Raw genomic sequence first — 13,275 nt, 5'->3', positions numbered from 1 at the left:
GGCTACCTCCTTGGGACAGAGAGTAGCAAAATCTACCACCCCCAGAATGTATTTTTTCCCTGTCAGAGTTGTCTTGCTGAGGGGTCCCACTATGTCCACGGCCACCTTCTGGAAAGCTCCTCTATGATGGGCAGGGGCCTCAAAGCTGCTTTCCCCTTGTCCTGGAACTTCCCCACCCTCTCACGGGGTTGCAGGGCCTGCAATACTGCTGGATAGCATCAAAGATCCTGGGCCAGTAAAAGTTCCGTAGCAGCCTCTGCCTGGCACGCCAGTCCTGGTGTCCCAAGAGAGAGAGATCATGGGCCAGGTACAGTAGCCTGTGGTTGTACTTCTGGGGGACTACTAACTGTCTCCTGATCCCCCACCACTACCACGGTTCCACTTCCCCTTGGGGGGCCCATTCCCGATACAGGAATGCTTCTCCCACAGGAATCTTTCCCGACAGCCTTCCCCCAGGTGGTTTGCCATGCTGTAGCCAGAAAGTTCCCTTAGCTTCTCTAAGGAGGGATCTTTCCACAGCTCGGCCTGGAATTCAACAGCTGGGGAAGGGATGGGGACCTGCTTCCTCTCAGTGGCTGGGTCTGAGGCTGCAGCCCCACCAAGTCCTGTCCCCAGTGACTCCTTTCCCACCAGGGAAGGAACCTGTACCCCTGGCAGGGCACTGCCCTGGTGTCAGGGCAGAATGCCCTTCGCTGGCTCTGGCTATGGGTGATGACTAGGGCACTCTGGTTTGGGGCCACCACCTCGGGCCAGGTCAGCATCACCTCATATCCCAGTACCCAGTGACCTGCATCCCATCCATCTCCAGGGTGATGAGGCACTCGCTTCTCAGGGGCTGCCCCACGCCCACCCTGTAGACTGAGCATCAAGCCTCCCTGAGGAGCTGGCCTGGGAGACTCCTCCCTCTTGGGCCATTGCTAAACTGCCAGCCCTACCAGCCTGAGGATCCAGCCCCTCCACCGGCTGCGTTCCCACCCAGTTAACTCTTTGTGGGCTCAGTTTGCTCATTCTGTCCCTGAACTTTTGGCACCGGGCCCATCTGTGGCCCCCCTGCCCACAGTAATTATACCTCAGGTCTTGTTGGTCCCCAGGGGCCAGTAGGTCAGCTCTGGTATTGGCTGTGTCTCTCTGGAGGGATTTATCAGAGATTCTCTTCAGGGAAGCCCTTAAGCGTATTTTCCCCCATCAGCATGACCAGTTCCAGATAGGTCATCCCCTGGGTCTTCTGCACACTCAGGAACCTTTTCCTGTACACCTCGGGGGGCCAGCTCAAATTTGTGCAGCAGGGCTTGTTTGAACAGTTCATAGTCACCTGCTTCCACCTCATCCATCTGGCTGAACATTTCTATGGGTTTGGGACCCAGTAACGGGGTGAGATGTCAAAGATGTGTGGCGGGTCAACCTGGTGCGCATTGTAGGCCTTCTCAAGGGCAGTGAAGAAGGCATCTGTATTATCCCCTTCCTTAAACTGAGGCAGCACTTTTATATCTGAGTTGCCTATCGTCTTAGCCAGCGCGGGCCCATCCACACTCACCACGGTAGGCGTCTCTCTGCTTCTCAGTTCTGCCATTGCCAGTTCACACTGCCTCTGTCTCTCATGGTCTTCCCGTTCCTTTTCATGGTTCTGCCGTTCCTTCTCACGGTCCTCCAGCTCTTTCGGTTTCTGTCCCTTTTCCAGCTCCAACTGTCTCGCTCCACCCCTGCTGGTCAGGTAGATGGGCTGCCTGGCTACTCCCAGCCTTCCTCGTGACCCCAGCTGGCTCAGGAACTGGCTCCTTAGAGCAATCATTCTTTTCCAACTGTGCAAGGCCAGAGGGGGGCCGGCCCGCCGATGGCCTGTTTCCTAAAGATGTGTTCAGCTATTGAGGGTCTAATCCTGCCAAAAGAAATGCCACATTTTCATGGTGTGTCCTACTGTATCTCCACCACTCAGGCAGTGCAGCTCCCCCTCCCACTCTTATGATCTTAAGTATAAATACAATGTTATCATAAATATATACAGGTGGTACTCAGTTATGGCTCTATTTCCTTTTGGAAAGATGTAACCACCTTATGTAAAATGGGCAAAATGCTTGAAATAGTTCAGGCACATTATGTGAGGAAAATATATACACTGAAAATATGTTGTGGTTACAGAAGTATTTCCCAGGCCGATCTCCTGCAGTCCTGCATCTCAGGATATAAAATACTCTAGACAGGCTATAAGCTGTACAAAGGGAGACTGTCTCTACAATGTAAAAAGGTGAATGGTCTAAAACATACGTAGAAAACCTCCCAAACATTTTAGAAACTAATCAGCCACTATATGAAGTCACACATGCTGCCCTACCCCCTGTTTATATACCAGACCAGAATACAAGCAGAATTGCTGTACTGTGCTGAGAGCAGGGTGTGTGCTGGGAAGTCTCTATGCCCCTTGGACTCTGTCGTGTCTTTCTCTGCAACAGAATGGAGGGCTGTGGGTGTAGCCACTAGACAAGTCTGTGCTGTAGTTGGTGACAACCAATGTATGAGGTGTATAGGAACCCCATTTGTCTATACCACGAGAGCACCAGTGCAGCTATTCCATGCCAACCCAGCAGGCTAAATAGTCCACCCAAAGCCAGATATTTGAGTTCTGTGTTTCTTGCCTCATTTTATTGCTCAGGGTATTTGCATACCATAAGCTTCCCTTTTCTGTGACCTCATAACTGCCATAACAAGTTGTTTCTAATGTCATAAACAGTGGTGATATGTTGAAGATAAGCAGCAGTAGATGACCTTAAGATGTACAATGTACAGCATGTCCTCAAGCTTAAGGGAAAAAAAGTCTGAGTATTGATTTGTTCTTAATCCTTATTTACAACCTTCTACCAGATTTTTTTAATTTATTTGAACACATTGGACTAGAATAAATAATCCTGTATCCTTAGATAATTAGGGTAGTTTAATAACTAATAGCAATGGAAACCAAGCACTCCACCTAACAAAAAGACTCTGGGAGGGAGTTTGGGTTGGGGGAGGAGGTCTAGGGTGCAGGTCCTGGGCTGGGGATTAGGATGCAGGAGGGGTGCAGGGTGCAGGATCTGGGATGGAGTTTGGGTGGGGGTCTGGGGTGCAGGCTCTGGGATGGAGTTTGGGTGCTGGGTGCAGGCTCCAGCCTGGGGCTGGGGGTGAGGACATAGGAGGGGGTGAGGGGTGCAGGCTCTGGGAGGGAGTTTGCAGGTGGGAGGGAGTGCAGGCTCTGAGAGGCAGTTTGGGTGCAGGAAGGGGTGCGTGGGAAGGGGGAGGAGTGCATGCTCTGGGAGGGAGTGTGGGGATAGGAGGAGTGCAGGGGTGAGGGCTGTGGGACTGAGGATGAGGGGTTTGGGGTGTGGGAGGGGGCTCAGGGCTAGGGCAGAGGGTGGGGGTGTGAGATGAGGGCTGGGGTGCTGAGGATGAGGGATTCATGATGCAGGAGGAGGCTCAGGGCTGGGGCAGAGGATTAAGATGCGGGGGATGAGGGCTCTGTCTGGGGCTCAGGATGAGGGGTTCATGATGCAGGAGGGCAGTGGCGGTTAACAAATTTGCCACACCTAGGCCCTCAAAAAATTGCCGCCCCCCCCCCCAGCTCACCTTCACTCCCCTGCAGTAAGCCTGGGAGGGAGGGGGGAGAAGGGGAGTTGTGGCATGCTCATGGGATGGTGGCAGTGGAGCAGAGGTGAGCGGGGGCAGGGAGCAGTTCCCAGCCCCCCCGGGTTACTCCCCGCATCTGCGGGCCCCAGCTCACCTCTGCTTCACCTCCTCCGAGCGCGCCGCTACTCACGTCTTCCTCCCTCCTTCCCTCCCAGCGCTTTTGCGCAGCAAGCCTGGGAGGGAGGTGGAAGGAGGGAACCAAGCTGAAGTTAATAAAAACACATCTACGCTCCACAATGACACAGGAGAGGCTGGTTGGCCTTGCAACCATCTCAATAGAGCATGAGCTGACCCAGATTGTGAACCTTCAAGCAGTTCAAATCTTTGCAATCAAGAAGGCACAGAAAGCACCTGTTTGATTATTCAAACAGATAAAAATGGCAATGTTTACTGTGCAGACAAGAAAAGTTACATTTGCTGTTCAGGCATTTGAAAGTTAAGTGTTATTTAAAATTTTTGAACAAGGCATTTTAAGTTGTTAGTTCTCTTTTATCGGGGTAGGTAGCAGAGCAGTACCATGAAAGGAGTAGAATAGGAAGAAGGCAGAGTTGAGACCTTGGACTCCATCTTTTCCTAGCAGTCCTCTTTCCTGGCACAGCATCCCATGGTTGAGGAAGCTGAAGTCCTCCCATCAATGCCATCTGCACAGCCATACATTCATCTTCAGGATGCATGTGTCCCTGCCAGGGCCCTTATCTTCAACTGGGAGGATAAATGAGCACACAACTTGTGCCCCTGATGCTTTTATCCTTGCTCCCAGAGCCTTTTGGTCACTGCTGATTGTTGGGGTTTCCCCAAGACTACTTCTCCTTGGTTCCCTAAGAACTCAGTTCAACTGCAGTCTTGTCAGTTAGGTTCCTTTATTTGGCATAGATTAAAGCTACACTGAGTTGATCAGACTAATTTATATGCCAAATTTATGTCAAAAGTAGTTTCAGACTTTCATATGCACCACACTGTTCATTTGCTGCTGTTTTTATTTGTTTTTTAGCTTCATGCTAACACAGGTGAGGGAGAGTCTATGCTATTTCTATATCCATAGAACCAACCCATTTAGAGTCTCTCCTAGACCCTTTGTGGCTATCCCAGAAAAACTAAATGAGTGAACATTCTCAGTACCGAGGTTATTGCATTGGATATCTTGCATAAGATCCTATTACATCTGTCAGTTCATAACTCCTCCAAATAAAATAAGGATTCAGGCCATCTTGAGAGTTCTTCTAAGCAACATTCTGACTATGGACATCTGAAAGACGGCTATATGATCATGTGTTCACACCTTCTCCAGACTCTATGCCATCACTCCATCTTCACAAGTGTAGTGGGGCAGAATGGCCTCCCTCCGAACTGGAGTGCGAGGGACCACTAGATGCCCTCGAGTGGGAGGAGCCAAACCTGCCTTGCCCCCCTCATCAGAAGTACCAGGGCAAGACAGGAAACAGAAAAGAACCCTGGAGCTCAATTGCTGCTGAGCCACAAGAGAGAGCGGACATCTCTTCTAGGGAGCAGACACCTCTGCAAGAGCTCAGCCCAGACTCCAATGGTCCAATGGACCGTCAGGGGAGACAGACGAGGACTCTGAGGAGCTGCTGGAGCTACCAGTGGCCAAATACCCTGAGGAGACCAGGGATCTTTGGACTATGGGACTGTACACCCAAACTGTGGTAGGAAATAGCCCAGGGGAACCAGACTTTAGTCTGGTTCTGCTGCCAGAGTGTGAGTCCGTGTGTTGCGAATAGATTCTCTGCTGACTCAGTGGCAGATCACTCTCCCACTGTTAGGGCCCTGGGCTGGCACATGGTGGAGTCGGGTGGGCCAGCACCCCCTCTCCCTGCCACCTCACCCCTAGGGTAGTAGCCTTCCCACCATAGGCCACGAGGTCTGTATTGGTGCTCACCCATTGCCTGTGCCCCTAGACTGCTTTGGTGCTCAGCCCTGCAAAAGCCCTAACTGTTTGCTGTCCCACCCCGCTTGAGGGCCTGGGCTTAGAGTGCTACAGCTCTGCCTTAAATACAGGCCAGAGCCCTAACTATTTGCAGCTCTTCCCTGCCCAAAGGGAGCCAGAACCCATCTACAGATTGTTTGTAGCTATCTGCCCCAGCCAGGTGGCTGTCAGCTAAAGACTGTTTGTGCTCTCCCTTGCCCAGAGGGACAGAGCTCCCTGATCGACTGTTACTTGCGGTCTGCCAGTAGTGAGGCAGAGTGGCTTCCCTCCCTATTCAAGAGTGAGGGACTACTACAACCAGCCAGTGCGGACTTCAGCAAGTCTGCACTTCCTTCCCTGTTCCCACTTCCTGCAAGAAATCCACTAGTGAACCACATACAGTAAAATGTATACTTGCACAATCACTCATAGGAGGAAAAAATGGTTCATTGCCTTTACAGTAACTGTTGTATTTTGAGGTGTTGTATACATAAACATTCCCATGACCCTCTCTTTTTCCTCTCTACTTTGGAAGTGTCATCATCTTTCTGGTGTGAAGGAAATGAGAGGGAGCCCTGCCCTTTATGCCCTCAGCTACAAGGACAAAGACGTGGAAGGTGCATGCCCCACCCTGTCAAAATTCTCCTACTCGAGTGCACTGGGCACACGGACACCTGCAGTGGAATATATATATATATATATATATATAATATGTCCACAATACATCTTGAAGAACAGCAGTTACTGGAGAGGTAAGTAACTTGTTTTTGTTGGTTTGTTTTCTGAACTCTTCAGAGTAGCTATGTCAGTTATGACACTAGGTAACACAGATATATAATTTGTACAAAATACAGAAAAATATTAACTCTGTTCTAAAGGACACATAGCAAGGCTGTGCATGCAAGACTTGCAAGAACTCACTCTCTCTCACACACACACATTATGTACATATGTATCCATCCCCTTCCTTCTCTTCCTTCCCAGAACAATTAAGCACACATTGAAACCAAATTGTATACTGTTTTAAAGACAACCCCCCCCAAACATACATTCAAACTAGTTTTATATTATTTTGTAGATGTCACCCACACAAACACATGCATATCTCTTTTTCAGTATTAAGTTATGTAAAACACAAACGCACGCGCACACACAGCCTAACCTAAAGGAAATCTAATGGGGTAATGAATAATACACTCAAGAGGGAAACAAAATGCAAGCTTAGTTTTAAAACATTCTGTATAAAAGAATCTTTACCACTGTACATCTGTTTCAACAAACAATGTCCTTTTTGTTAAGGTAAAACTGTAAGGTTTCAGAATTTTAAGGGATAGATGGAATGCAGATTTATTAAAATGATTAAACTTGGATTTAACAAATAAAATTAAAACAGCAATTAATATTTGGGAGGCAGTAGATACAAACAAAATGTTCTTAAGACCCAATATATCTAATATGCTTTAGCGGTAAATATTTTTCATTAATGATTATTTTAGGCCCATTGAGTGTATAGAAAAAAGAAATTAAGAATAATTAAACACATAAAAACAATTACACATATAAATCCACACAGAGTAACCAAGAGTAAATTGTAAAGGACACATGAAGAAACAAGACAACGCAGATTAGAGATTTGATCTAGATTTGAGAGGAATCTTTGGTAGTTGTCAGTTTAGCATGGGTAAACAGACAACTCTCCCAAACCGGAGGCAACATATTCCTCTGATGCCCCTTTGTTTTTCCAGCTGTCTGATTAGTTTCTCAGGGGAATGAGATGTCAGAAATCATAATAAATAACACTTACAAAGGCATTAGGAGGATTTGGCATATGTACCGGGGCCAAATGATGAGATGGATAATTTCTGACTAAGATGAAAAACGTTGTAATACAACAAAAATGTTTTTCTTTATATACTTAGTGGTATTTTAGAGAAGTACCTCAAAAGCAACAGCTCTTGTTTTTGTAGTAACCTAATGCGTAAGTTGACCCCTAAAAGAACAGCAGTAATTAAACATGAAACCTACAAAAATGGTGAGGTGCAAGCCAATCTCAGCAATGTACAGCTATCCCCCTCCAAAACTACAAGCCCAGACATTTTTTTCAATGACTAAAAATGTCTCGTGACAGAATCAAAATGCATCAACATCCTTACATTTGTAGCAATAGTTTATAGAGTGGTCTGCAAAATAATGATTTATTTTTTCCATTTTATTTATCATCCAACTGAAGAGGTCCCAGAGAATTATTTTTTCTGCAGTTTTATATAAACTTTGTATTGTATAGTACCTTTAAAAACTGTAACTTCTAAGTCCCCCCTCCCCCAAGAATTTTTACTTTGTCTTAACCAAAGAGGACGTGGTCTTGTAAATAAAAATTACCAGACACTGTTTCAAAAAGCTATTATCCCAACTTTAAAAAAAAAAATAGGTTAGCTTATTTTTAAAGCTTTGCCTAAATAAATTACCCAGCATGCAAAAAACACGAATTAAGGAAAACTTCCCTAAATGCAATTTACAAAGATAGGCTAAAACTGTACAGTAGGCTCATCATCTGTGGATTTTAAAGAACGTTTCAGATACCAGGGTGCAATAAAATGCCTCATTTACAGAGGGATTTTACAATAAAAAAAATTTAACAGAGAAGCCATAGCTTTGCAACCTCATGTAGGGAGAGAAGGAGGCTGTTGTGGCCAGCACTGTTATCTGAAGAAGGATGTCCTCCTACATCCACTCCATATACTCCTCCCCTCTTTTCCTGACTTGTTTTTCTAAAACTGCCATCTTCTCCATGTCCTCCCAATGAACAGAGACAGCTTTTAGTCAAAGATGCAATGAAATAAGAAAGGACATCAAATAAAGTTTTAAAAAATAAACTATCAAATTTTTTAATGTGAAAAAACTAGGCATAGAAATAAGAGCTCTGGCTTGAATTTTAGTGCAAACTTTAACAACTGATAAATCTTCATTTAGTGAAACAGCTTTGTGTCCACTCTTTTTGATCTCTCATGCTTTAGTATGGCCAAGAGTTCATCAAACAAACTCTCCCCAGTTTTATAAGGCATTATTTCCCCCCCCCCCCCCATTGTTTTGTCTAACTTTCTAATATTTTTTCAGGGTGGCCTCAGATATAGTAAATAACATTAACAAAAGCATTAGGAGGATTATATACTTGGTGATGTTCTGTAGCAGTACCTGCAAAGCAACAATTACTTTGTTTCTTTTATCGTCACATGGAAGGGACCTTGAAGAATTAATTTTCCTGTTCTTGTATAACACTTTTACACAGACAGTAACCACAGATACTTTATGGTGGTAGATACTACAAGGCAGTAGATGACAGACCCGAGAAACTGCTAAAAACAATGGCTCACCACCCATATACCTAAAGTACCCCTGAGCCACAGATCTCCCCCATTTTCTTAAAATCTCATCTTAAATCAGCCCCTCTGCCACTTCAACTACGCCTTTTTAATTTTGCAAGATTAAAATTTGATCCTTGGTGTTGCATAACAGATTTATTTTGTATTTGACGTATATCATTTTATAATGGAAAAACAACTGACTGTTCTTTAAAAATATCTTAAAAGATACCCTGTAATCAAACTGCTTGATTACAAGTAGCCAATGATGGCAATCTTGGAAAGCCACATGATTACTTTACATTGGCAATTTGTGTAGCGCATGGAATATATATAAGTGACTAGGCTGAAGTTCAACCAGCAAAAGGGAACTCTCTCTTCAAGACCGCTCTGCAAGTGGTATGTGCATATTTCTTTGATTTTGGCAAAGCTTAGTATATTAAAACTTTCAAGAGCTACTTAGTTGGCTATTTCTGGGAAGGAAAGTTAGTAAAAAGTGAGAATGTTTTGTTTTCCACTCAACAAACTGATTAAGGCAAAACAAAATATGCTCTAAATCCTATGAGTGGGTATTTGACAAAATTATGTAACCAAAGTGGGTAGCAGAAAGTCATTCTTGCTTGGTTGTTTTTTGTTTTTGTTTTCCCTGCCACTCTTCAGACTGTATGAATGTATCAAGGTAGATATTTCTCAAGCAGTTGGAGGCTGATTTTACTGAAAAATAACCTTGCTACAGTTTAAATTTGACTGCCTATATTTCAAAACGACCAATGGAGACAAAATACATCTTACAAATGGCATTGGAGTTGTGAAACATTTTCAGAAAGATTCAAGGTACTTTCTATCCTATGTGCTTTGATATTATCCACGTTTTAAGAGAAGGCATATGTCGCTTGCTGTCTTCAGGGTGCTCTATCTTCCTTTCACCTATTTTCTGCCCTCTTGAAAGATGCAATGATCCCTTCACCCACAATCTTGTTTGGTCACTGAGATGTGTATAGTATTAGTGACAGCATAGTGCCATCTTTGCAACATCTCTTAGTGAAGAGAGGAGAAGGCATGTGAATGGACCTATGGCTTAACTGACATGGAAACTATATATGGACTACTATACGCATCTTGTAAGCGTCAGCATAATGAAGGCCTGATTTTGTTTATGGTGTGTGCTTGTAACTTTTATTATTTTCTACCCATGCAGTAGTGTTAACATCAGTTAATATGTGTAACAATAGGTCCAAATTTAGCCCACAGTGTTTCCCTGGAAGTGGTCTGTCATGTTTCTGATTTGCAAGAAGGAAGCAATATTATTAAAATCGTAGTCAGACTGGAGGCTCTTTGTTCTTCAATTATCAGTAAGAAAATGAGGAAATATTAAAGGTTTTGTTTTTACAGCTTGATAACTATTTATTTTAGAAACAAGAAACACACAGGCTTGCTTTTAACCTTTAGCAGCTGCAGATTAGTGAGGCAATCAATGAGTTTCTGTTGACATTGCAATGTCCCCAACATCTGTGAATCATAACCTATCAAAAGATGACTGACTAAATAAGGGTTTCAAAGTCATATATCTGCTGCTTACTGAAAGTGGACCTTGAACATAATCACAATTTACCTCCCTGTTCTCATAACACCTCTTTCATTATGGTATGATTAAGATGCTTCTCTTATAAAACTTAATGGAAATAAGGTATTCTTTTATCTGAAGGAAATTCCACTTATCATGGGTAGGGCGTAGGACAACAGATGTTGATGTGGGTTCAAACACCAGGAATCATGTTACCAACAGGCTAAGGGTGTTGCCAAGCAAACTACAGTTGTGCAAGTAATGGCCAAGTCCTACCTTTGGAGAACTAAGAGTGCTGCCACATATGGAACAAGGGAAAAATAAAAGCAGAGTAATATAAATGTACCTTCATCCCAATCCTATTATTATTATTTAATATATTTGTATCACATCTGTACCATAATCCTCAGGCTATATCTGCGCTGGAATACTGCATGCAGATGTGGTCACCTCATCTCAAAAGAGATATATTGGAATTGGAAAGGGTTCAGAAAAGGACAACAAAAATATTAGGGGTCTGGAACAGATTCCATATGAAGAGAGATTAATAAGACTGGAACTTTTCAGCTTGGAAAAAAGACGACTAAGGGGGGATATGATAGAGGTCTATAAAATCATGACTGGTGTGGAGAAAGTAAATAAGGAAGTGTTACTTACGCCTTCTCATAGCACAAGAACTAGGGAGTCACCAAATGAAATTAATAGGCAGCAGGTTTAAAACAAACAAAAGGAGGTTTTTCTTCACACAAAACACAGTCAGCCTGTAGAACTCTTTGCCAGAGGATGTTGTGAAGACCAAGACTTTAACAGAGTTAAAAAAAACCTAGATAAATTCATGGAGGATAGATCCATCAGTGGCTTTTAGCCAGGATGGGCGGGGATGGTGTCCCTAGCCTCTGTTTGCCAGAAGCTGGTAATGGACGACAGGGGATGGATCACTTGATTACCTGTTCTGTTCATTCCGTCTGGGGCACCTGGCATTGGCCACTGTTGGAGGTCAGGATACTGGCCTAGATGAATCTCTAATCTGACCCAGTATGGCCATTCTTATGTGCTTCTCTCCCCTGTTGTGGACTGAAAAATTCAGAAAATAACAAGGGAAAGTGAATGACTGTACAGGGGAAACAGTAAAACTGACTGAAGTTAAATGTACGAAGTAAACAAATTGAAAAATCAGAAATGTTTTGTTTAATCTTTCACTGATGATAATCTTAGATGTTATGTGTAACAATAGTAGCTGAAACATTTTCAAACTTTACTGATTTTTTTTTTTAAGTTCATGGGTGCCTTTGATGGCTATATTTTCAATATGTACTAATGTAGACTGTTTGAAAATGTCTGAAAACTGTTTGGTGCCAGAGTAATTCCTGATTTTAGTCAGACCACCACTGAACTCAAAGGACATTTGCCTGAGTAAAGGACTGAGTGACATCTCAGAATTTTGCTAGCTGCAGCAGGAAAATCCTGATTTTAGGGCTAACCTGTCTCTTTGCGAACAGCAGGAAGAGCGAGAATAACATTTCTGCAATAACCTCCATAGTAGTTGTGTTATGATGGTCTTGGATCACACAGGGAATGGCTGATCAGAGTAGGCCAGGACTCACCTGGTGATGACCAGGGAACTGTCAGGTGTTGCTGGAAGATATGTTGGCCATTAGTTAATGGCACCCTTTCCTTTGACTTAGGAATGAACTATGCCCCAATGTGATGTTTGGGAGAGATGGGCTTTTTGAATGAAAATTTACACCCATTCATAATCTGGACAGAAGAAACTGGGCCAAATTAATTCATGGTCTATCTCTGTAGACAACAATTTGGCCTAATGCGTCCACCAAAACTATCCAGTGGATAGCATTGTTTCCAATGAAGTGAGAAATGTGCCATTTCACAAAGAGGTGTGGGTAACATTTCTCTAATTACATCACCACAATGACATTAGACACCCTGACTTTTGTGACACAGCTAGTCCCTAACAGACTTTTTCAAACCGTTCCTTTTATCGTTTTCCTTTCAGAAATTAAACTTCTGAACTCGTCTTGTGAAATTAAAAATGAATCCTCCGCCTGTCGTCTTTGTATAGCCCCAATTTTCTGCGGCTACTGCACAAAGTAATGTCTGGCAGACCGGGTTGATGGACTGCTGCAGTGACTGTGGAGTCTGTAAGTGGATATCAAATATTGTATTTTTGTTTTGGTTTGAGGTGTCTTGATGTTTGGGATTAATAATACCTCCAGTTTTTTAGTGGGAATGACTTTAAATTGGGAGAATCCCATTTGTCTGCTTTATGTTTATTTAAAGGAGTGGCTTGTAGTTGTATTTCCCATAGCCACTCTGAGAGCCAGTCACTAGATGGCTACATCACCCACTCACACACAAAGCAAGGTGTGGCTAAGTGTAGAAGGCTGGAATGTCATTGCGTTGGTAACGTCATTCAGGTTGCTCAGTGCTTGTCCTGGGAGCTCCAGTGTTATCAATACTAGCAGTGCAGCCTGCTAATTCAGCAGGCCTCGATGCTGCTCATAAAGACCACGGGTTTGGTTTGGTGACAAAGGCACTTGGCCAGGTTTATTGCCTTCAAGGCACAATACTAGCATCCCATAGGAGCTACAGATATGTTAATGTGAGTGGCCAGTGGTAAGGAGCGGCTCAGTCAGCGGTGGGAATTTCTGCCGTCCCCTTGGCCACACAAAAGGCTACGGCAAGGTACCTTGCCATTTATAGACTGGGATAAACGACTTACCTACCACCTTATGTGTTTCATGACCTCTGTTATT

At 44.0% G+C, this 13,275-nt stretch overlaps 1 long non-coding RNA gene across 11 annotated transcripts in view; it reads left to right on the top strand.

Annotated features, from left to right (window-relative positions):
• The window catches only part of LOC116827857 (uncharacterized), a 38,561-nt gene extending 25,929 nt beyond the window's left edge, over nucleotides 1-12,632 (top strand). For 9 of the 11 annotated variants that reach the window (XR_012655918.1, XR_012655919.1, XR_012655920.1 and 6 more), the window contains 2 exons: nucleotides 6,114-6,330; nucleotides 12,516-12,632. This is a non-coding gene — a long non-coding RNA (uncharacterized LOC116827857). Of the gene's footprint in view, nucleotides 1-5,156; nucleotides 5,319-5,357; nucleotides 5,987-6,113; nucleotides 6,331-12,515 lie in introns of those variants that run through there. The other 2 variants (XR_012655921.1, XR_012655924.1) reach the window with 2 other exon arrangements.
• The last annotated feature ends 643 nt before the right edge of the window (nucleotides 12,633-13,275 follow it).

The sequence above is a fragment of the Chelonoidis abingdonii genome, chromosome 5, assembly GCF_003597395.2.
Source record: "Chelonoidis abingdonii isolate Lonesome George chromosome 5, CheloAbing_2.0, whole genome shotgun sequence".
In the NCBI taxonomy this organism is placed as follows: domain Eukaryota; kingdom Metazoa; phylum Chordata; order Testudines; family Testudinidae; genus Chelonoidis; species Chelonoidis abingdonii.
Note: the sequence above shows the minus strand (reverse complement) of the source record. Positions and strands in the feature narration are given on the sequence as shown.